General features: G+C 31.3%; 1 protein-coding gene across 1 annotated transcript in view; it reads right to left on the bottom strand.

Annotated features, from left to right (window-relative positions):
- Positions 1–25,602, bottom strand: part of LOC127701409 (sex peptide receptor-like) — a 70,875-nt gene extending 45,273 nt beyond the window's left edge. The window contains exon 1 of the mRNA XM_052205272.1: positions 25,320–25,602. The gene's annotated coding sequence lies outside the window, so the exon portion shown is untranslated. The remainder of the gene's footprint in view (positions 1–25,319) is intronic.
- Positions 25,603–25,810: the final 208 nt, after the last annotated feature.

Below are 25,810 nucleotides of genomic sequence, written 5' to 3' on the forward strand. Positions count from 1 at the left end.
AGTACATGTATAAGCAAAAGGACTTTTAACATGATTGATTGACTGGTTATTTGTGTTTAACGCAACTGTCAACAGTCTTGGCTATATCGTGGCTGCCAGTTTTTATTGGCGGTGAGTGCGCAGAGAAAACCACCGGCTTTGAACAACAATCAAACATAAAACTTTCTTGTCTCGGAACAATGAAGACTTTGATGAGTTGTTTGCAGATGTAAAGATATTGAACGGAAATCAACTTAGGAGTTCCACATGCGCAACTTTATACACCATATGGTCATTTACAATGTAAATACTCGGTTATTTGTACGAAAGGTTATAGCAAAGAAATCTTGAAACTTACAACTGCCTCTAAAAAAACCCCCATTGAAATGATTTTCTGCTTATATGTTATAATGTTTTTAACCCTTACCTTGATTTTATTTACTACCTCTTGTGCAACTTGTAATGAATTCTGCATATCTAAATTCTGTAATTTTTCATTTAATAAAAAATATGCTTTTCTAAGGCGAGGTTGACCTTTGAATATTTTTTGTTATTCCTCTTATGCTTTATGTTAATTTTGGATGCAATGCCCCCCCCCCCCCCCCATGTACAATGAATATATCTTAGGCTATCCTAACGTTTGGGTTTGATTGTTTTTGATAAGGGTAAACACAGAAATCACATCAAACGCAGTTCAAACCAATTTTTACTGTGGTATACAAGGAAACCCGTACTCTTTATATAAGCACATGAAGCTACCATGAGTTCGGTTTAGCCTTATTTAATAGTTTTCAGTGTCGTTTGCGCCGCATAACGTTGTAATCAATTGTTAAAGATCCCTTTTTTGCAAGACTGTTGATCGTTTCAAACATGCTTAAATTACATTGGTTGATGTGAATTTGTCAAAAAAAAGTTTAATGTCACTAAATCTTTAGTTTGTCTGTAAAGTGCATTCTTGACTGTCCATCTTCAATATAGGATGTTTTATTACTCGCTTTTCAACTTTAAACAAAAATTGAAACAGTTCTATTTTTCTTTTTCAAATTTCTTCGCTTATTCTTCCCTTCACCTATGGTTTTTGTGGGATTTGTGTTGCTAAGTCTTTAGTTTTCTATGTTGTGTTTTGCTAAGTCTTTAGTTTTCTATGTTGTGTTTTCTAAGTCTTTAGTTTTCTATGTTGTGTTTTCTAAGTCTTTAGTTTTCTATGTTGTGTTTTGCTAAGTCTTTAGTTTTCTATGTTGTGTTTTGTGTAGTCTTTAGTTTTCTATGATGTGTTTTGTGTAGTCTTTAGTTTTCTATGTTGTGTTTTGTGTAGTCTTTAATTTTCTATGTTGTGTTTTGCTAAGTCTTTAGTTTTCTATGTTGTGTTTTGTGTAGTCTTTAGTTTTCTATGTTGTGTTTTGCTAAGTCTTTAGTTTTCTATGTTGTGTTTTGTGTAGTCTTTAGTTTTCTATGTTGTGTTTTGCTAAGTCTTTAGTTTTCTATGTTGTGTTTTGCTAAGTCTTTAGTTTTCTATGTTGTGTTTTGTGTAGTCTTTAGTTTTCTATGTTGTGTTTTGTGTAGTCTTTAGTTTTCTATGTTGTGTTTTGCTAAGTCTTTAGTTTTCTATGTTGTGTTTTGCTAAGTCTTTAGTTTTGTATGTTGTGTTTTCTAAGTCTTTTGTTTTCTATGTTGTGTTTTGCTAAGTCTTTAGTTTTCTATGTTGTGTTTTGCCAAGTCTTTAGTTTTCTATGTTGTGTTTTGTGTAGTCTTTAGTTTTCTATGTTGTGTTTTGTGTATTATTGTTTGTGTTTTGTGTACTATTGTTTGTGTTTTGTGTATTATTGTTTGTGTTTTGTGTATTATTGTTAGTGTTTTGGTCGTTTTTCGTTTTTGTTTTTGCCATGGCATCTTCAGTTTGTTTTCGACTTATGAGTTTGAATATCCCTTTGGTATCTTTCGCCTTTCTTTTGCCGTGTTTTTATGCAATGACACTTTATGAATTACTAGTATTCTGACTGTTTTTTCTTCTTCAATATAATCACTATTTTTTATTGATTGTCAATGGGTAATTTTAAAGAACCTAGTAATATGGACAAGACAAAAAAAATGTTGCAATTATATGATACAACGAGGAATGATGTAGTAAGTGCACTTTCCAGAATAACGTAGAAATGGCAGTTGCATAACATATAAACAGTATCCTATTGAACTTATTTACCATGCTAAAATATAGATTCGTAGTTACGTATAGAATATTTTTTTGTTTTCGTCCCGGTTTGAAAAAAATAATCCCTACGTTTCCCCGGAAATGTTACGAATAAATCAATCCACCTTTACAAAAAATGCACATAGTACCAGTAGGAGACATTAAATATTTGATATACTGTCAGACGTCACGTAATTTGATTTGTATTTGATATAAAAATCTATAAAACGTCCCATCAATTACATTTTAATTCAAGAATAACAGTTTTCATAGTTTGTAGACTATAAAATTCATCTAGGTTGAAAAAAGATGGTTTTGCAAAAGATCGTGTGGGCTCTGACTCACTGATAATATTCAGTCCTAATGCCAGTAAATTATAATAGAGGGTGTAGGTAGGTTTTTACTATATAAGGTTATTATAATTCTTATTTTTGTAAGTAAAGGGAGATTCGAGGCAAGACAAGAAGGATGGGCATATTTCATAAATAAATCAAATTTTTTATCGAGGGTTCCGGAGAAGTTTCATAAAAAACAATCATTTTCAAAAATAACTGGATATCTAGACAAATACGCGAGTAACTTCTCATATATATTTTATCCTATATTTCCTCTCTATTTTGGCAGATAGTTACTCGCGAGTTACTTCTCTAATATTTTATCCTTTATTTCCTCTCTATTTTGGCAGATAGTTACTCGCGAGTTACTTCTCTTATATTTTATCCTTTATTTCCTCTCTATTTTGGCAGATAGTTACCCGCGAGTTACTTCTCTAATATTTTATCCTTTATTTCCTCTCTATTTTGGCAGATAGTAAAATACTCGCGAGTTACTTCTCTAATATTTTATCCTTTATTTCCTCTCTATTTTTGGCAGATAGTTACTCGCGAGTTACTTCTCTAATATCTTATCCTTTATTTTCTCTCTTTTGGCCAGTTTGTTTATCGGTATTTATGTTGACTGAATAGTCTGTTTACCAATTTCTTAATTGATCCTATAATTAGAAATATAAAAATAAGAAGATGACCAAATGACACAGAAATTAACAACTATAGTTCTACAATGAGTAAAAACCATACCGCATAGTCAACTATAAAAGGCCCCGAAATGACAAATGTAAAACAATTCAAGCGAGAAAACTAACGGCCTGATTTATGTACAATATAATGGACGAAACACAAATATGATATACTACAACAAACGACAACCATTGAATTACAGGCTCCTTACTTGGGACAGTCACATACGGAATGTGGCGAGGTTAAACTATTTTGAAGGCGCCAACCCTCTCAACCTGGGACAGTGGTGTAACAGTACAACATTAAGAAGAAACTATAAAAATCGGTTGAAAAGGGCTTAACTCATCAGATGGATACAAAGCAAAAATACATCTAACAAAAATACAGAGCGGACGTGGCAGTGTACTTATATATCCCCACAACAAAAAGATACTAAGTACAGATCTGAGAGTACTCGCTATTACTGACTGCTATTTCAAAGCCAATAACAACAAATAAAAGAAATCATGCATCTAAGACTAAAATATCAATCAGTTCACATCCAACATCCAATGAATTTAGTGTGAAGACGTCATTAACAGTTAGAGAAAAACATGACCTTGTGTAATGCCAAAATACAAGTATCGACAGATTTTAGAGCCATGAATGTGCATATATATAAAGTATATAAAAAAATATTTAGTTTGATTCTAATTTACTGATTTCAAAACCAATATTAATACCAATAAAACAATATTCAAAGATCTAATTATAGTGATGAATTGGTAACCTTTAAGAAATCCATTTGTATGAGTTGTTTCCCTTAGGAGAGACATAAATTTACATTGACAATGAAGAGCTACCGACAAAAGAAAATTTATCGGTGTGTAATATTTAAATTTTTCGAATCTTTTAATTTCAGTGATTTTTTTTAGCCAAACAGTTTGATATCAATAGTTTTTTTAAACACCTATATTCCACTTTAAACTTATCATGCTTTGTATGGGAAGCAGCCAATTTTGTCCGGTTTGGAAACAGTCTACAATTAGTAAAGGGAAACAACTTGTGTGAAAGTTTGTTTTTAAACAATCAAATTGGTACTTGGCAAATATACTATAGCCTTATACCATCATTATTTCCTACCAAGTTGTCTATCGTTTTTCTCAATGTGCCCCTCGGTTGTTTAAACATTTGTATAATGTCCGTATTTATTTGCAGTGACAATGTCGGTCATTTTATGATACAATTTGTTAGTAAGATTTTAAGTGGGTATGGTACTGGTCTACATGTAAGTAGACTTAAAATAAAACTACTTTAAACCAAACAAATTTGATGTGCTGGTTAAAATTCAGAAATGCCGTCATTAGTTGTCGTTATTGTTTCTTAATGGTTTTTGTGTCGTTTGATTGCTGTCATATATCCACCATCTCCTCTTATCCATGTTGATATTATTTGGCATTTGTTTTCACTACTGAAACGTCTTTGTATATAATTCCAAATATTATAACTTCTAATACAAATCCCTCCGAGTTAATATCCTAACCTATATGTTTATTGATTATAGTTATACAGTTTCACAATCAGCAACACTCACCTGAGCAGAACGAGATAATTAAATTTCCACATAAACGGACAAAGATTTTACTTTGGTTCTGTAAACGATACGGGAAAGTCAGAAACTTAAACTACCCATTGAGCTTTTATTAATTCCAGACGAAATAACAGAAGAATTTCTTTCACAAACCAAACATCAATCGACGACTCCAGATTTAATTAAGGTGTGTTGACAAATTCTCAATTAAAGCCATTGAGAGATGAGCTTTCCCTTTATTATAATTACTGATACAAATCAACATGAAACTGTTGGTATGTAAAATAGTTATTTTCGGTACCGGTATTTTTTGTTTTGGTTCTTGTTTATCTAGAAAGTTATTTTGCAGTTTATCGAAGGTGTTTCGTCTAGAAAGTTAGGCTCTAACTCATAATATCATAAGCATTAGAAAAGCCATATTATGGTAACCATTCCGGAGAGCATTGTAAAGTTATTAAGAATATGCGGTACGATTGCCAATGAGACAACTATCCACCCCGTATCACAAAGGATCCATTGGGATTTGCTAAATTTCGGAAAATTAAATATTACATGGTACCACAAAAATTGAAACGCATATGTAAAAATGTCTTAGCTTTGAACAAAGCCATCAACCATATCTAATTTTACGATATGGACATAGAAATTGAAGAAATTGTAACTATTACCGCTTACTTAAAATGAATTGCGCATATTGACCCAATGGGCCTTTTCGGAGAAATGTATATAATTTAATTACCGCATAACCAACATTTGAAAATCAGTTATGAGAACATTTTGTATAACATTTTCACCAATGACAACGGATATGTTCCGCTTGCGGTAGTAACACAATCGGTTTTCGTGGGATTCGTGTTGCTCAATCTTCACGGTTTGTAAATGTTTTGTGATCATTAAATTTTTCTGCCTGTTTATCTCTCTTTTTGGCAATGGTTGTGTTTGTCACTCTGATTCTCTCCTTTACAGTTTCTAAGTCAATCCAAAAAAATAGCCTGTACGTTCTTACTTATATATATGACCTACTGGTCTGCTTCTTATTAAATTGAAATATTAATTACAATATTTATATAACTTTACCACCGTGCTTGTATCGTCGTCGGTACACAACAGCAACTTTAAAACTTTGATAAACTAGTTTTTCTGGTTTTAAATTCATTTTTATAATCAAACGCTTGGCATTTAAAATCACACTATTAAAAAGTCTAATAAAGACTTTACTGTTATGATTGCTTCCAGCAGAATGCCACTTTAAAGGGTAAATATGCGTTATCAAACCAAAAGTGACGTTGAATGAAAGCATAAGAGAACCACGTACTAAATCAATTATGTCTTTGTCAGCTAACAGCATTCCATAAATTCAGTTCAAGCTACGGAGCTACTAAACATTAAATTTTACAGCAATTTTATTGTATTAAGAAGAAGCACTTTAAGTTAAAAAGATTCAACAGCAGTTTTAAAGACTAACTGTTACAGACAGTTAAATCAAGTAACACAATGTATGACTCATAATAGTTAAAAGTATACACGTCGACTGTGATAGGAATAGGTGATAATTACATCAGTTAAACGTTCTCTCTAGTTTTAAAACTAGCAGAGTTAAAGTTTGAGATGAAACTCCTTTTTCCCACACGAACTACGCATATTTTTTTAAGAGAAATGTATATAAAACACGTTTAACAATTCTTTCGATCCCTTTTTAAAGTATAATTTTGAATACATTGTCCGGTTGCCTTTTAAAATTTAGAATCTCAAAATGGATTTGGAGTTAACGTCCAACCCAATAAAAAGTAAAAACAACAAAAATACTGAACTCCAACGAAAATTAAAAACGGAAAGTCCCTTAACAATTGACAAAATCAAAAGCTCAAACACTTGAAACGAATGGAAAACAACTGTCATATTCCTGACTTGGTACAAGCATTTCCTTATGTAGAAAATGATGGATTAAACCTGGTTTTAAAGCTAGCTAAACCTCTCACTTGTGTGACAGTCGCATAAAAATCCATTATATTGACAACAATGTGTGAACAAAACGAACAAACACAATAGGTAAAAATGTCAATAACGCACATATACTGTAAATTCAGAAATTACTGCGTGCATTTATTATTGCGATTTTGTCATTTTAGACTAAAATGCGATTTTAATTTTTGCGATATTGAGAAAATTCTGTTTAATTCATATAGAAAATTTCAAAATGCGAGTTTAAATTATTGCGATTATAACCCATTCGCATTTTTCGCAATAATAAAAACATTGCAATAATTTCTGAATTTACACAAAATCAACAGAAATCTAAAGGCCAACATGTGTTTTCAACAATAGATAAGTGATCATTAGATATAAAACCATATACTTAACCGACCATAATCTAGAACAGTAGTGAACAAATTTAACAGATATCATCAAAGATCTAAATTATTTAAGTTTGAATATTTCCCTGACGTGTTGTTTAATTAGGGATTTGACTCAATGATGCATTTTTATCATTTGATGTTTAGAAAATCAACTATATTAGAAAAGTTATTGTCAATTTCAGATATTATTGCGTGCTTTTTTATTGTGATTTTCGAAGAATGAACAAAGATGCAAGTTTAGTTATTGCGATTTTAGGAAAAGCTTCATACAGATGTATGTACCAGATATCATAATGCGAGTTCTTATTATTGCGATACTCAAGGATTCGCATTATTTGCATTAATAAAGCTGACTTTGCAATTATTTCTGAATTTACAGTACATGGACATATGTATGAGAAAGAAACGCATTGATATGAGTCTTGACATAATTAAAAACTCGTGAATATGCTTCAACAAAACCAAAAGTTCAGCATATGCGAAAAGATACCCCAAAAAATTTGCTGTAATCTCACTAGGTAAATTCAATATAAACCTGAAAATATATATTTCTATTATGATAACTTTCACTGTCTTTTTCAAATTTCATATTTACACAATATGGACAATCAAATATGTTAAGACAATAAGCGCTGTTTACATACAATAATATAATACTTTGCTGGATATAGTACACGTGTTATCAAGTCGGAAGCACAAAATAAAAGATAAAAAATCATTAAAAGAAATTGAAGTTGAATTTTTATTATAGATTTGTCGTTAAAAATATTTAACTACAAGAACTTAATATTTTTCGCAGTCAAAGAATTTTTCCTGGGCTATCGAATATAACAATGCAACACAGCAATACCATTCTCCTGTAATTTTAGTTATTAAATATATCCTGTTAAAATGGGAGAAATTGAATCTTGAAGTGCAACAAATGTCTGCAACGAATTGTCAAAGATAAAATGTTCTAATCTTTTCAACCTGTGAAGGTATGTGCATATATACGCGTGGCCTGTAATTAGTGAAATCAGTTATAAAAAGGGCGAATTTGAACCTTAAAGTGCGACAAATATAAAAATAAGGAGATGAGACAACTATCCACCAAAGTTCAAATAAAGTGGATGTAAGCAATTATAGGCAACTTTAAAACTTTGATAAACTAGTTTTTCTGGTTTTAAATTCATTTTTATAATCAAACGCTTGGCATTTAAAATCACACTATTAAAAAGTCTAATATAGATAGCTAGTCTTTAACACACAAAATAAAAAATGTCAGCTTTAACAATAATAACGACAGTTATATTGAATAGAAAAACATTGTTAGTTGAAGGAAATAATCCATAAAAAGAGATCTTATTTTTTAGTTGTAACATACATCTGCAACTAATTGTCAAAGATAAAATGTTGTTATCTTTTCAACCTGTAAAGGTATATGCATGTACGCGTGGCCTGTAATTAGTGAAATCAGTTATAAAAAGGGCGAATTTGAATCTTGAAGTGCAACAAAATGTCAACTTTTACAAGCAAGAACGATAGCTATATTGAATTGAAAAACATTGTTAGTTGAGTGAAATGATCCATACAGAAAGGATATATCATATTTTTTAGGTGCAGCATACATCTGCAACGAATTGTCAAAGATACAATGTTCTTATCTTTTCTACCTGTAAAGGTATATGCATGTACGCGTGATCTGTAACTAGTGAAATCAGCCAATATTACATCTAATCAATTAAACTTTAAGTGGAAAAATCACTTTAGGTTTAATAAAATTAACCTACGTAAAAGCAAAGATTTTTCCTTAAAAGAAGAATTGATTTCCTTTGTCATGCAAGTATAACGGAAAAGTATCAGAACTTTCATTTGGATAATATGAATACGATTAGTTAAAGAAAATGCGTCGGTTCTTACTTCCTGATAAATCCCGACAAACAAATAAATTCTTACAAAAAAGGAATTCCATCATCACCGTACTGGGATAATACTGCAGACAATCCAAAAAATATGGCACAGCAATCAACAATCCAAAAATATGACACAGCGATCGACAATCCAAAAATATGACACAGCGATCGACAATCCAAAAATATGACACAGCGATCAACAATCCAAAAATATGACACAGCGATCGACAATTCAAAAATATGACACAGCGATCGACAATCCAAAAATATGACACAGCGATCGACAATCCAAAAATATGACACAGCGATCAACAATCCAAAAAAAATGACATAGCTACGGACAATCTTAAAATAAGACATAGCTGTAAAGAAAGAAAAAAGAAAATAAATGTAATTATAGACAATCCAAAAATGAAATAGTATATGAAAAATGTATGGTAAAAGTGCAGATAATTAAAAAATATGACACTTGTAGACAATCTAAAAATATGACAAAACTGAAGTAATCCCCAAAATATGTCAAACTGCAGACAATCCAAAATATAGACTATCTGTAGAGAGAGCAACAATATGACACAGCGATAGGCAATCCAAAAAACCAGACGTCGTACCCTAATATCAAAGTCAGTAATTTGTAACAACAAAAAAACAAAACAAAACAAAAAAAAAAGGGAATGAGACATAACCTCGCATCACTGTTTTTCTTTTAAAAACATTAAAATAAATGCATTTACAGCACAGCAATATTTCGTGGTGTACAAGCATTACACAACGTAAATTGATAAATACATTGACCTGTGAAAGATTGATGTGCTGTTCAAAAACATGACTTAAACGATTATAAATTGCAAACCTTTTGACTTTCAAATTACTAAATATTTTATCGTTTAATTTGCACATTCATCTGATCCAATTGTAAAATATCAGGATCCTGCGTGCAATTGAACATACAAGATGAATTACAAGGTTCGAAAGAGTCAGTTAATCTCTTACTTAATTATATAATAGTCCCGGCATCAATTAATACAAGACTCAACTGTGCTGATTTTAACTTTTTTAATTGATAATGCTTGACAACCGGGCGTCTTAAAAATCTCATGATTTAGTTTCTATGTCGCTCTTCGTAACATTATAACCTTAATCTAAAAGACAAGGTGGGTGTTTTTAAACAACCAAGAAGGCAGCTGTATATGTAAGCCATTGATACAGTTTTGATTTTCGGATGCATGTTCGTCTTGTTATACCAGTAACCTAAGATTTGTATTGATTGGATACAAATCTTTTGTTAATTAGTCCTTTTCGGGTTCCCGAAGGTATCACCAGCCCAGTAGTCATGACATGAATTATCATTGATATACAAAACTTTGAATTGTTCGAAATACTCAGTATTTTCTACCCCAGGAACAGATTACCTTAGTTGTATTTGGCAAAACCTTTCAGAATTGTTGGCCCTTAATCTTATTCAACTTCGTATTTTTTGTTGCTTTTTAATCTTTTTGATTCGAGCGATGATGAGTCTTGTAGACGAAACGCGCGTCTGGCGTACAAACTCATAATCCTGGTATCTTCCTTTTGTAACTTTTTAAATTTGAATTGGAAAAAGAAAATAACAGCATGAGTTCTAGAAAAAATACGTATGCGAACAAATTATACAAAGTATGAAGTGCTTTCATCCAGGACTAAGTATACAATTAATTTGGCTGGATATTAAACATGATTCCTATAGGCCCATATTGTTTTCTGTCATCTTTTTGAAGAAAAAAACATTGAACTATTTTCTTCTTTGTTCATCGAAGAATTGTACTTGTGATTCATATTAAAGTTTCATGTAATCGACTGACGCTTTTAATTTCAAAAAGATTTATTCATCGATTCAAAGTAACTAGAATTTTACATTCTGTTTATTCTACTGATAAGGTTCTGGCGGAAGTGACGTCATGCATAGATTAAACCGATATTAAGGACAAAATTCTGCAGATTATTTTTAATTTGTATCAATGTCTTTATCTTATTGAAGTACCATAATTTCGAGTTGGCCCTTTCCATATATTTAAAGAAGGAAACAATTTGATTATATTTATATCTTTAGATAATTCTGACATTTAGATACTCAGAATAAATACTCAGACATATGTAGGAAATTGTTAAATTTATTTATGCGAGCTTTATCAGCAAGAAGAAAAGCAAGAATCGTCAAGGTTTCAACCTGTTTCTTGGCGAATACCATAACTTAATTATATATCTTCTGTCAGTGTATGTTCACTTAGATGTGCACATCTCATTGGCACTCATACCGCATCTTCTTATATCTACATATTGTTTTTATCCTGCAATTTAAGATAAGCACTTACATGGTTATTTTTTGTTTTTTTATTCTTAGCTGTTGCTTAAAAAAAAAAAGAAATCGGCATTGCCAGCCAACGGACCATGAGAGGATACCACAAACAATTATCACGTAAACAGTTATTTGATTGATTGATTGATTGATTTGATTGTTGGTTGCTTAACGTCCAGTGGCAAATAATTCATGCATGTTCAGGACGAAAACCAGTTATTTAGACATAAGCGTTCGCTCACAATACAAGAAGGATAACAGAAGACGATATTTATATCGTACCAGTTTTAATTTTAGTATAGTAAAATAGCTGATTACAAATGAAGATTAGCTTTGTGCATACATTCTTTTGTTACATTTACAAGCGTATGTACATGTACTTGGGTATGTTTTACATGTATAAACACCTGTCAATATTGTTAAAGGCCGTACACTAACCTATGGATGTCCTAAGTTGTTTTAGTGTAACTATATTGCTTACCAATTAACACATACACTATAAGTCCACTTTAATTCGTTACACACTACAAAGAGCTTAAGAAGGCCCTACAAAGTTGAGCGCTTAAAATAGAACGGACAAGAGCGAAAATTAATTTAACAGCAAAATAAGAAAACTATAACAAATGAAGGCAAACAACTAGTTGATGTCGGTAAGAAAACAAGTATATGATGATCTCATATCATTTCACGTTTTAATTTGTGATCTCAAAATATAATCCAAGAGGGATCTATATACTGTTTTTGGAACAGTGAAACAAAAATAAATGACATAAAAGGCAACACATTGGCGCAAATTGAAACTCCTCGAGTCTGAAGTACACCCAAGGACAAAATTTTACTGTTTAATTAATTTCATAGGAAACTCATCGTGTCTGCACAACATCCATGAAAAAGGTTTTACTATTTAATTAATCTTTATCGAGACACTCGATGAAATATGAAAATGGAACATTGAAAACGCTTTGTCGTTACTTTTAAAAATCGTCATTACATGTATATACATGACTTCCCAGGCCGTTAGATTGAGAGGAAGATTTTCCTGTAGTCTAATTGTTAACATAAATGTTTATCACCTTCTGATGGTCTTTAGTACACACTTCTGATCATTTTTTGCAACATCTTTTCTCGTATATAGTGAGATTCTTGTTTGTGTTTTCTCGCGATACTATCGTGTATAAGTTGCAACTTTTGGCGCGTGTTAAACCGTTACTCTTATAGTTAACAGTTCCGTTACAGGATTCTTAATTTAAAAGACATAATTATAAACAGATGTTTTATCATTATAGGGGATACTAGTAGGTGAAAGATACAGCATATTTAATACAGGGCATACGAAAAGCTAATTCGACAACTATAAAAAAATACTTATGATAAAAGAATCACAATTAAGCTATATTAGATAAACACAAATAATTTATAAGAAAAATACAAATTTAAACAAAATTATCTGCGGAATCATACAATGGAAAAACGAAGCTTTCTTGTTTTAGTAATTAAAGGTAGAACAAATACAAAGTATCACAGTCACGCAATTATCTATTTCTGAGCCTAAGTTATTCCTTACACTTGGAGTTAAACACATTCATTAATACGTATATTGAGGAGATTTTCATCTACTCTAAATAGCAAAGAGACAGGAGATTCAACGTCAAACGAAATAACTAATTACAAAACCCTTTTTATCATAGCTTCTAAATTACATTTATAATGTATATGAAGCTAATTGCAGGGCATAATTCCTGTACATAAAACTGCACGAATCCTATTAGAATATATCAATAACTATTGTGGAGGAAATAAAAAATAGAATGTTTTTAGCCAATTATTCATTATGCATTTTACATTTTATGTAATTTAAACAAATCAAACGAAAACGAAAACGTTAATAGTCAAGGACGTATATTAGATTGTTAGTTATACGTCCTTGTTAATAGTGCATTGAAAAAATCCTCTCATACCGTAAACATGTTTATGTATGTTATCTTTAAATCGTAGAGCAAAATAAATAAGAACAGTAACATTTGTATCTTTCACTTAAAATGAAATAGATGTTTTAAAGTTTTATGAATTTTTAAAAAGTTTAAGGAAACTAAATGGTATTAACGCGATTTTCAAGCGCGAAAATGTTTATCCATAATGTATTTACCAGGTTTTTTAATAACTCTAATGTCAAAGTGTAGTTATTTTGATGACAAGGACATTTATAGGAAGATTCCAAAAAGGAAGTAGAATATACCGGGGAAAGGGAGGGGGGCAATAAAAACAAACCAGTAGTGTTAGGAAATACTGACACCTTGTCTCGGAATAAGATGGTAGGACAAACCTGTATTTTAAGGCACTCGAATCAAAATATAAATTAGGGTCAAATAAAAAATAGAATGATGGCTATTACTATAATATGACAAGTCAGTTGATGTTCCCGAAGTTTCTCGCGATAGACCAAAGTGTACGGAAGTCATCTTGTGATTGTATTCCGACACTCTGTCTTGTAAGAGATCACATGGTTTATTAGTTAATATACCTCTGTTTTGTTTAATATTTTTGTGTCACTACGATCTTGTTTTCCCTTCAAATTGACATCAATTCATTCGGTGTGAGTGAAAGAGATTTTTTTTCAAATACCAATGGGATTGCTACTTATAATATAGATTCTGTCAAATTTCTTCAACTTGAAAAAATGTTATAAAGAAGACTTATCACTTTTAAGTTCAAAGTTCGTAGTCAAGGATTCTATTACAAATCATATTTATTAGAAAAACCTTTTTACACTATATCAAGGAAACAAACATATAGAAAAAGATAAATTATTATTTCTAATCTGTTTTGTTCTTCCTAGCATATTGCATTAGTAAATCTGATTGAATTAGAAGGCTCTAATCCTGAACGGTTTCTGTCAAACGGAAATAAAAATTTATTCCAAAACTAAAGGTATTGATTTTATTTGATAAGCTATAACCACGCAGAAACTGTAATCGGATTAGCTGGTTGAGGTACCATCTACCACATAACTCCACAGCATAAAATAATAAGTGTGCTAAGATTGATTTTTAATGGCAAATAAACAGCTACCAAGCTTTCAAACTTATCTGAAAGCTTTTAAGGACAAAAAGGTTCATAATGTTTTAAAATATAAATCAAAGAATGGGTTCTAAAAATGCTACAAAGCAATCAATGTATGAATTTAAATGTAAAAATTCCATTGTATAAAGTAAACAAATTGATTTTCACAATTAAAAAAATAGAACTTCCAGTAATGCTAACATTTCATGATATAAAATTGTATTCTACTATAACAAATATTTTGTTATACTTGCTGCGGCAGCTATCTTAAAATAATATGTTTGGTGAAAATGTGCTTTGTTATTACAAGTATATCTAAGAAATAATTTCATGAATTTCAGGTATGAATGTGTTTTAATTGTAATTAAAATAAAATTCTATATATTATAACCTTGGTTTGATCCCCGGCTATGTCAAACAAAAGACTAAAAAAATAGTATATGCTGCTTCTCTGCTGCATTTTGTAGAAAGAACAAAGATTGTTCGGCTCGTTGTCAGAATAATATGTCTGGGTAGTTAAAAATCCGGTTAAACGTATCGGGTTCATAATCAAATCACAAAGATATTTTCTCTTTCTGATATGCATGTAATATTTGCCCCTGGACGTTAAGCACCGATCCATCATTATTTGTTTTTGTAAAAGAATTTGTATAATCCTAATCAATATCAAATCAAAATACTAGAGGCCTACAATTTACTGGATACAAGAAAAAACGACAACAAAACTATCTATTCGTTTCATAAACTTAGAGAATACATAACAACAGATATCAGGAAACTTCAAACATTTTTGACAGTACAATAAAAAACACTTAACTTATAGTTTTCATCCAGAGTAGATATATATTTTCTCCAACTTCCAGTAAAATCACTTCAGCATGAAATGAATTTTACTGTGTGTATACTTTTTTGTGACTGTGAGTATACATTTTTGTGACAGTGTGTATACTTTTATGTGGCAGTGTGTACGTTAAGCAAACATAACAGAGATGATTTTCTTGCCTATTTAGTGTCTTTAGATGTTTTTGTTTGTTTTTCATTTCTAGTGCTTGGGCATGTATATGCAGGTCATCTTAAGGCTAAAATCATATCCGGATAAAATGGATCAGAAAAGAATGAAAAAGGTTGAAAAAAGGTTTGATTGATTGATGGTTGCTTTACGCCGCCTCAACACAAAAAGGCTATATCGCGGCGAATAAAGGTTAAAAAAAGAGCTGTAGTATTACAAAATTATATAACATAACAAAACAACAGTAAAGGATTTATAGGACATGATTTTTGAAATGAGGATGCCAATAAGTTAGAGTTTTGTCTGTCTAAAATCTGCTCGAGTACAGGCATGACTGACCGAATTTGTTTTATTTCCAAAAGCTGATTCTAGATAGATCTTCCTGAAATTACCAACTCTTTCCAAAAGCTGATAGCTCGATAGATCATGCTGAAATTACTAACTCTATAACAACTCTGATCTGGTACACAAATTAGTCTACACGTGTACCCGAACAGAGTTTGTCACAGAATGTAGATAAAAAAACCAGCTCTGATCTAGGTGAAAAATAAATCTGCATTGCAAATCCTCTATGTAGTTCAGTTGATAAACATTGGACATGCAAGTTGTCGAACTCGAAACTATAGATTGAAAGTTTTTCGATGGCCTTGTTTCCTTGAATAATTTTCCCTGCTTATATTGTGTCTGTTTTTGGTACTTGCCTCCATGAAGCAATCCTAGCCCCGCCGTCATACGAAGAGACTTGAGAAAAACTGTCATTTACAATTGTTTGGATGAGACGTTTTGTGACCATAAGCATGCGATCAGCATGTTATAAGCACATTTTTATCAAAAGCTGAAATGCGTACTTAATTACAAGACCCACATTTCCTTTTAGAAATGAAAACCAAAAATTTTTTGACTGACCTATTGGTTTGAAAGATCAAATTTTTGTTTGAAAGAGATAGAAACTTTGAAATTTTCATTTTTCCACTCTAGGGGAATAGAATCATGTAAGTAAGTACACAAATGTGCAATCCTGTCGCGAGTAATATAAAATATGAGAAAATACTTTGGGCTATAAAGCTTCTTAACTCATGCGAGTATATCCTGCAATGCGATGCAATCACTTCTTCATCTAAGCTCTATCAGCATATGATAAAGTAATGACGTAAGTCTTTGTGAACCCTCTCGTGAGGCATTTATCAATCCAAAGAAAAGTTAATTTTGCAATAAATTCAAAATATGGCCATTAGAGATATAATATATAACTTTAATGGGGGTTGATATTATCTTGGTAATAGGGCTTTTATTTGATTTGCATCTATATCACAATACAACGTGCAGCGGTATTACATATGGATAGATCACGTTTGGAAGGTATATTCAATACGTTGTCAGTGTTGGACGCCTCATATTAGTCTTTTTTCTAGTACAGAACAATTTTATTTTATGCATGGAAATGTAGCGATATGATCTTGAGGTTATGCCAGCGGTGTATGTGGTATCCTTTTTATGGTATTTTTGATGCAATAACATTTTATGCGTTTTACAGTATCATGTTATTATTTATTGTGCATATTTTAATTGTTTCCTTTACTAGACAATCTCTGTCAATATCATCTGTTGATGATTAATTGTACAAAGCACGTGTACTCTTATTTCTGCAGAAAAAAAAATCAATTTCCGTCGTCGTTATTTAGCGAGACAAATATTGAAATGACTTGGTGGGTGAAATGTCCAATATCAGTTTACTTGTCCCGTAAGAAAAGCAGAGTCATAACGGAAGTTTTCACGGTGCTTTTCCGAAAAAGTTGTTTTTAATGCTCAACCCAACCTTTGTAAATCTCATTCCATGGAATAACAAAAGAGGGGCGGAAGGACCTTTTTTCGGTACGTTGGGGTTGAGCCGTTTAATTCGCGGGATATTGAGAATTCGGGAATGTGGGATTTGATTATATCGTGATGCGTTCGTGACACGTTATTGTCACCGAAATTCAGGATTTGGCATTAATGTTTTCTGAAATAAGGTTTTAACTCTCCTCCCTCCTTTCAAAGGTGCATAGAAGGGAGTGCAATAAAAATAAGATTAAAAATGCACATAAAATAATTTACATGTACCATTGGAATAAATATAGAATTTCAAGTTTATTAAATAAGATCCCAAAAAAGTTACATTTTACAAGGTGTATACTTAAATAAAATTGTGAGTTTTCAATTCTCTCTGCTCTTTCAACTATTTTGAATCTTTTGTTCAATATTCATAATCAAATGCTTAAAAATGCCATTTGGCTAAGAAAAAAATGTGGACCTGTTGAAAAGAGCAATTTATTGGAAGACTTTCCTTTTGATATTGTGAATAAAGCATACAAATCATACAAAATCCATTATAGTGCCGGAAGAAAGCAAAAATGAAAACGAGACTCTACGAAGATCTTCATTTCATCTTTGTAGATGATGCGCAAAAAATGCATCCCAGAACACATCTGTATCTTTGAAACAATTTGGACTGTTTGAAAATCAATACAAAGATGTAGATTTTCACAGAGCGTATCGTATCAAATTTCACCATCTGCCCTGCAGTTGGTCCTGATATTGGGATTTGATTTGCAAATCTTTTTAATTAAGACCGTTACGACATCTGTTGGATAAATTCTCAAATATCACGTTGGATTTAATACACTAAGTCTGTTATAATTGGCAAAATCAGGAAGATATAAACTATGAAAATGAACGGCTTGGTTTATTATCTAAATATATATCAATAAGAATGATGTTATGATATTATACAGTGTTTATCTGGATAACAAAATAAAGGTACAAGATATAATTCCATAAAGCATGTGTAAAATAATTAATAATGTTGTCGATAATAATTGATAGGAACTGATCAAATAGTTACTGCGAACTTTTTTGGATGGATTTTTTTGATTGGACAAACGAAATCGAATAGGCAGTGGGACGGGAGGAGATAAATTGGGCAATCGACACTCCAGAAAGAAAGAGGAAAACTTTATGCGCCCTACAGTTTCATCCTATAACTATTAGCCTGTTAAAAAAATGCTTGCCCAAAACCCTAAAGTATGTTTCACTGCCACTGACAAAATAAATACCATGGTAAATCCAATTCTACGATGGTTTGATTATTCAAAACAAGACACAAATCACAAAAACCCGGAAGCCAAAAAAAGAAAACGTTTGAGAGCATAAACACTATAACGACCTTAGCTGGACAACTAAAACTGTCTAAACAGGACAACCAAATCTGCCTAAACAGGACAAGTTTTCCTACCCGAGGCATCGGAAAGTTTTACTTCCCTATTCCGACCGTTCAGGACTGCGTCATCCCGTACATCTAACGGAAGCCCCTCTGTAGTATGAGTTTACAACCGAGTGAAAGAAGTCATGGAGACCATATATTTCTATGCACTAGCCAACACTTTTGGTGGTAATTGGCAAAGGGCCTTATTAATTTCAACTCAAATAATTCAGTCGTTATATTCCGCTGCTCTACGATGACTACACAAACCTCGCAAGTTGGAGAGATAGATTACGGGGAGGAATTGACTTATTTTGGGTTATTTTGATTTGGAAATATGTATACTGTCTTCCATATATAAGTAGAATGACGCCATTAAAAAGATACACTTGAACTCAGATAGTTTTCACCAATAATCTTTTATGAAGTAGAAATTAATTTTTTGTTTCAAATACTATATAATCTAGAATTCCGATACATTTCCCTTTTTTTATGGCTTAAAACTTTTGTATATCTTTACAATTTAAGATTAGCCGTGACATTCTTATAAATATACTGATATCTGTGTTAGCTATCAATAAAATTACTTGCACAAGATTAAGCGAAATTAGATACCAGTACTTGAATCAGACAGTTTATTCTCTCATTTTGTACAAAACAAACGACTTTAAAAATCTTTTAAGGAATGACGAGTCTGTAGTAAAAGCTCACTGAGGATGTTTTTTCTCTCGTTAATCATAATTAATATTTTTATGAATCGAAAACCGAAACAATACTTAAAAATATATAAGCTACAAAGAAAGGCATTGAGCTCTGGCAATACTGAGTACAAAATGATTTTGGTCTTATGAATATTCGGAATATAAGTAATTTGAAATCTAATACACTCTGGGTAACATTTTTAAAAGCGTACATCAATACATTGTGATTGGTTAACAAAGTCCTATACAATGCAAATCCAACAGACAACCAACTGAGAGTAACGGACTGGTTAACACAACATTACCGACCAAAGAGCAGAAAACAATACAAGGCCACCAATGAGTCTTCAACGCGGCGATAAAATCCCGCACCCGGAGGCGAGCTTCAGCTGGTCCCTTAACAATAACGTATACAAGTTCTGAGAAATGGGCGCCACACTTCATTATAGTACACAATAATGTTAACTCCGAAGGTATCAAGAGTTAAAATGAAATTAGGTTTGCATCACTGCTGACAAGGTTTTATGGTCGCCATCGTATATTGATAAGCTACTCAACAGTTTCATATAACTGTCAATACTACCCTAAGGTGCCTTATTCGCAAACTGTGTTTAACTTTTTCACTAATACTAAGTACTAAAAGGTCTACAGTGTCCAATGAAGGGTGAGGCAAACGGAACTTATACCATCCCGGACCACATTATGCCATCTGAGGATGTGTGTGCATGTCCATGAGATTTACTGTGGACTTGTACTGTCCTACGGATTTTGAACTTTTGATATTTGATTAGACGTCCTTAATTCGACCTAGATGACATGACATATGCTATCTAGACGCAACATGATAAAATCAATCTCTGAAAGATGAAGTGTGGTAGGGTTAAAACAAACAATACACGTCTCAATTCCTTTAAAAAAAGCTCATCAAATATACCAGGAATATAATTTTGTACGCAAGACGCGCGTTTCGTCTGAAAAAAGAATCGACAGTGACGTTCGAATGAAAACAGATTAAAGGCCAAATAGAGTACGAAGTTGAACAGCATTTAAGACCAACAATTCCGAAAGGTTTTGTTAAATACCGCTCAAGAAATCTGTTCCTGAGGTAGTATTTTAAACAATTCAAATTTTGGTAAACAGATAATTATTAAATCAAATTAGAAGTTTTAAAAACTATAAAATCAAAAGTTGTCAAAATTAGAAGTACTTGTTTTGTATATTTCAATATTGTTTTACGATTCTTGAACAAGTGGAATAGGTTCTGCATTTTAACTAGTAGCTAGAATATTGAAAATAAGTCACCCAACAATCGATTACATGATTCATTATACATGTACTTACACTCTTTAAAACATGAATAATTATTTTTTGGATGAATTGTTGGATCGTTTTCAAATTTTTTTTCTTTCGATCAAAATGTCTTATTTAGTTCTCAACTTGAAAGACGAAGTATTTGAAAAGAATAGTTTTTTTTTATAAAGAGTAAATAAAGGCAACAGTAGTATACCGGTGTTCAAAAGTCAAAATAAGATTCAATACCAATGCTTTTAACCACCGTTTTCAGCTATACTGGTAGCCATCAGAGTTTAATCAAACGTCAAAAACAATTGTGTCTTAACACTGATTTTTATCGAGTTTCATGGAAAAAAACACAAAGTGTAAAATAATCTAAAATACATCTGTTCAATAACCGGACGCGCAAAATTATTCATAATTTGTACAAAGACCCACCTGAAAATTAATGGCTTAAGTAAGTGCAGATGATAGCGTGCTTTTTATTCATTGGAACGAACACTGTCATTAAGAAGTATCAAATATTAAAGGACTTCTACTAAATAAATATTTTAACTGACTGCCTGCAAACCAAACATTCTATTAGCACTAGCTAAAAGGAGAATGTTGTCCTTGCTAATGGAACACTTCATTTCTCGTTTTTCTCATCGCCTTCATGTGTCGGAAATGTGTTTCAGACTTCATAATCGTGTTTCCAGACGAGAAAACAATCAGGTAGTCGATAAATCGAGATATGATAAAAGCTTTTAGACCTCTTTATATTGGATGAGGGTACATTGACAAAGATATTTGATATTATTGACGGAATGTTGCTGCAATGGCCTTATTCGAACAAGCACATCCGTTTAAAGATGTATAATGTTTACAGAATGTTTCGTGTATCAGTATTTATTCACCTTTATAAAATCTTGGTCTACATGGTCAATACTTCATCTTATAGAAAATAAAAACATGCAGTATGATAGCCATGACAAAATTATCCATAAAGACAATAGGTCAATGATGTAAACAATTACAGGTCACCGTACGTATTTGCTTATAAGTTTTTGTATGCTTGTTCTGTTATTTCTCGTTGTATTCTAATAATTTTTCATCAAAAGTATTCCTTTTGTACAACAAAATGCTTAAGCATAAAAACGTATTTATTACTTACATAGATATAAGAAGATGTGGTATGAGTCACAATTTGTAAAAGTAAACCATTATATTTAGATTACACAGTATATTTCAGGCCCTGTCATTTTCTCGGGAAGTGTTTTTATACCTGAATTTACCTGATTGAACTTTATGGCATTAAACAATCTTGTGTAATGATGAATATATAGATATAAGAAGATGTGGTATGAGTGCCAATGAGACAACTCTCCATCCAAGTCACAATTTGTAAAAGTAAACCGTTATAGGTCAAAGTACGACCTTCAACACGGAGCCTTGGCTCACACCGAACATCAAGCTATAAAGGGTCCCAAAAATGACTAGTGTAAAACCATTCAAACACGAAAAATAGTTTGGCATTGTTATGTAAATTTTGGTATAAAATATTTAAAAAAATTAAAAATAACAATATATGAATAAAGAACAAAGTTAATTACTGTCTTATGAAAAGTAACAACAATATCCTAGACTATATTGTTTTAAAATACAATAAAATTATGAAAGAAAAATTAAGAAAATAAATAAATAAATAAATAAATAAATCTTGTCTTAAACTATTCCAGAAATAGATCAGGATCTGATATAGGGTAGATCTGTCAGAAACAGTCCAAGGATAGAACTGTAAGGGTTGATTCTAGAGTAGAACTGTCAGAATATGTTCTAAGTTAGAACTGTCAGCCTATGTTGTACGGTAGAACTGTCCAAAACTTTTCTAGAAACTTTTTTCATCCTCTCCAACAACAGAAATACAAAGCAGGAATCAGGCCGCAATATGCATTCCCCCTTTTTTTGAATTTAACTTGGAGTTCAGTATTTTCGTTAATACATTTTTCTAGTTGTTTTGGCGTAGCAAACATTTTCACACATCTTTCGCTATTTAGCAACGCTATCCGATGTACGGGGAATGAAAATCAAATATGTAAACAGAGTAAACACCCTACCCCCTGCCCCAAGATAAAATTATCTCATTTTCGTTTAAGTTGAAATTGGAATCTAGAAATACTTTTTTTTCAGTTACAAAACGTTTAATCTTTGTAAATGTATTACTATTTGATTGTTTTGAATGAAAAGTCGATATAAAAAATTTCGGGATATGAGGATGCGAATTTTATTTTTGATAGATATTTTCACTAAGATTATAAGGCAACTTCACTGAAACCATAGTTCCATATGCTCTCTGACAAAATATTCCAAACTACAATATTGGTATCTGCTTTAACTTTATCAACTCAATTTTCATTATTGACCTGAATTTTGGCAATGCGGGAGTACTCTATTCATATAAATTAAGAGTTGAATCTGACAGCACGTTTCAAACTCTATGAAAAATGAAAGATTTTAAAGTATATGTATGTATTTTAAATATTTCGAGAGCAAAAAACTGTAAAACAAACTGAATATGGTCTACAACGAGAAACATAAAACATAAAACAGTTCATTGCCATCAAAGGGAAAAGAAGTCATGTAACTACAAACATTTTCCTTACCTGATAAACAAACCTTTTTTTTTATCAATTAAATACAAAAAAGATGTTTTATATCAATCAAACATCAATCGAATATTTAGACCTATAAGGTATAAATATATTGAATACAATATTCGAAGCAGCCTCGTGTCAAAAGGAGGGATTGGTTATTGCAGTTTTTCTATCTTGCAACATACTAAATATAATCTGTTGCATGTTTTACTTCATAAAAAAAACCCTCACCAAAGATAACTGGCATATAATTGTGTACGCCAGACGCGCGGCGCGTTTCATCTACTAAAGATTCATCAGTGAGGCTCGAATCAAAAAGTTAAAAGACTAAATAAAGTACGAAGTTGAAGAGCATTCAGGACTCAAAATTCCGAATGTTCAAACAGATCAAGAAAGATACATCATATTTCGACGAAATCATTTTTTCTTAAGTCATCCTTTTATTTATATATAAACTCTTACAATGTCTGCTATTTTGTTGCACACTTTTGGCAAATATCGCAATTTGCACATTCATGCTTTTTCAAGTTAAAAGATTGTCTTCATGTTTTTTTTCAAGTAAAAAGATTGTCTTCATGACATGGCAATGATAACTGTAAATGTTAGGATTACAAACCGTGTGATTTTTAATCAATGTATGTTGAACCTTGAAAATAACTAATATAAAAAATAATATGTTTTATTGATGTAACCTACCACCTGTGACAGATATTTACAAATATAAATATGTAATTGAATAAAATATATAAATAAGATACAAAAATCAGCCGTTATGAATAGATAGTTGCGGCTCAACAGAAAATGTGTATATTTTGATCAGTTCCTATTACACAGTCGTTTCTGACCTTGAAAGATTTTTTTACGACAAACAATTAAGTACTTTAAAAACCCTAAAAACAAAAAAAAGAAATATGTAAAGACATCCGGCTCGTTTAGAATGCTTTGCTTTTATTCTTAAACCAATGGAACATTTTAAAATGTCAGTACTCGCCTTTTTAGTTATAAATCTTGATTATACGACGTTTTGATGTGAAAGTAACCACCTTCAAAATTAAAAGAAAACATTGATTATAGTATTGATTGCACTTACAGCAATATTTTCTTACATTCATTGAACGAACCTAATAAAAGAAGACGTTTCTCCATCATAACATTACAAGAATCAGTGTTTGTTCAGACATTAACATTGACAGGTACTTGTTCATTTTCCTCCGTTTAACTAAGTCAAACTATTAATTCCAGTTATGTTACATTCACCTTGTAGTTTTGTTTCTACCTATATCTTTGGTTGATAAGTTTTCCATCTGTTATTTAAAAGATTTAGCATTGATTCGGAACATGGTAATTCAAACATAATTTAAATCTACTTTGATGCCAAAAAACATCAGAATTCGATACAGTTATGTTATTGTTCAAGAATTTTCCTACGAAATATGCAAAAATCAAGAAATTGCATTCGCTCTTTTACGTTTTTTTTCAATTAACATTTAAGAAAAGATTTAGTTTTTGTCGATTTTATATAATCCATTGTTTTAATATATTTTTATTATTGTTTTTTAGAGTCAGCATAAATAATTAAACCATTTGAACACTGCAGTAATTAGTAGACTAGGTACAACTAACATGTGGAAATATAAAATAAGAAAATGATAAGGAAAATTTTCCATGTATTATTAAATAATGATTAGTTTCATATTATGCTTCAGAAGTAATTCTTTGATAAAACAAAATGATTTTAGTAATTGTATATAACCCATCATAATAACACTGTTTCAAAGGAATTGTAACTATTACATGTATTAACGAGGGAAAATGATCAAATTTCTTTCTAATTCAAAATTAAAAAATAGTTTTGTTCAAAAATACCAAAAATATATTTACAAAAATATCAGTATACGAATTAGCGGAATTCCCATTATTTTATGTAATTTCGTACATCTTTTAATATATATCATTATCACATATGATTATTATCAATAATTCTGTAATATTCCCTTTTTTAGACAATTTAAATCGACATAATATCAATCAAACGAAAGAAAACTTACCTTTCATAAAATATAACTTTTAACGTCTCTTATCTTTCTTTTCTATCACTTTTATCAGTATTATTACTTTAATCCCGGTACATTATAACATGTTCGCTAACATTGATCAGTTACCGGTGTGACAGTCGCTATATACAAAATCTATTGAATGCTCTGCTGTGTGAGGCGCTGTTATCGATCAGTTATTCAGCCTGTCGGCCGAAGCTTTCCGTAACACTGCAATGAAAAAGTTTCCATAACTAATAAACTACCAGAATCTTTTGAAGTCAGTATATATTATGTTGCGTAGGCTGTGGTTGTTGTTTGGTAGCTTCTCTCTGCTTAAGGATTTAACATTTGTTATTAGAGCGGATTATAGTTTTACATGGCGCTCAGTATAATGAAGTGACATTCTGTATAAGATAATTATCTGGTAGATGCATGTACGTCTTGCTTGAATCCTTAATAATAATGTAAATTTCTTCCAAACAATAAACAAACATACTTTAATT

This window comes from Mytilus californianus, unplaced genomic scaffold (assembly GCF_021869535.1).
Source record: "Mytilus californianus isolate M0D057914Y unplaced genomic scaffold, xbMytCali1.0.p SCAF_5, whole genome shotgun sequence".
NCBI lineage: Eukaryota > Metazoa > Mollusca > Bivalvia > Mytilida > Mytilidae > Mytilus > Mytilus californianus.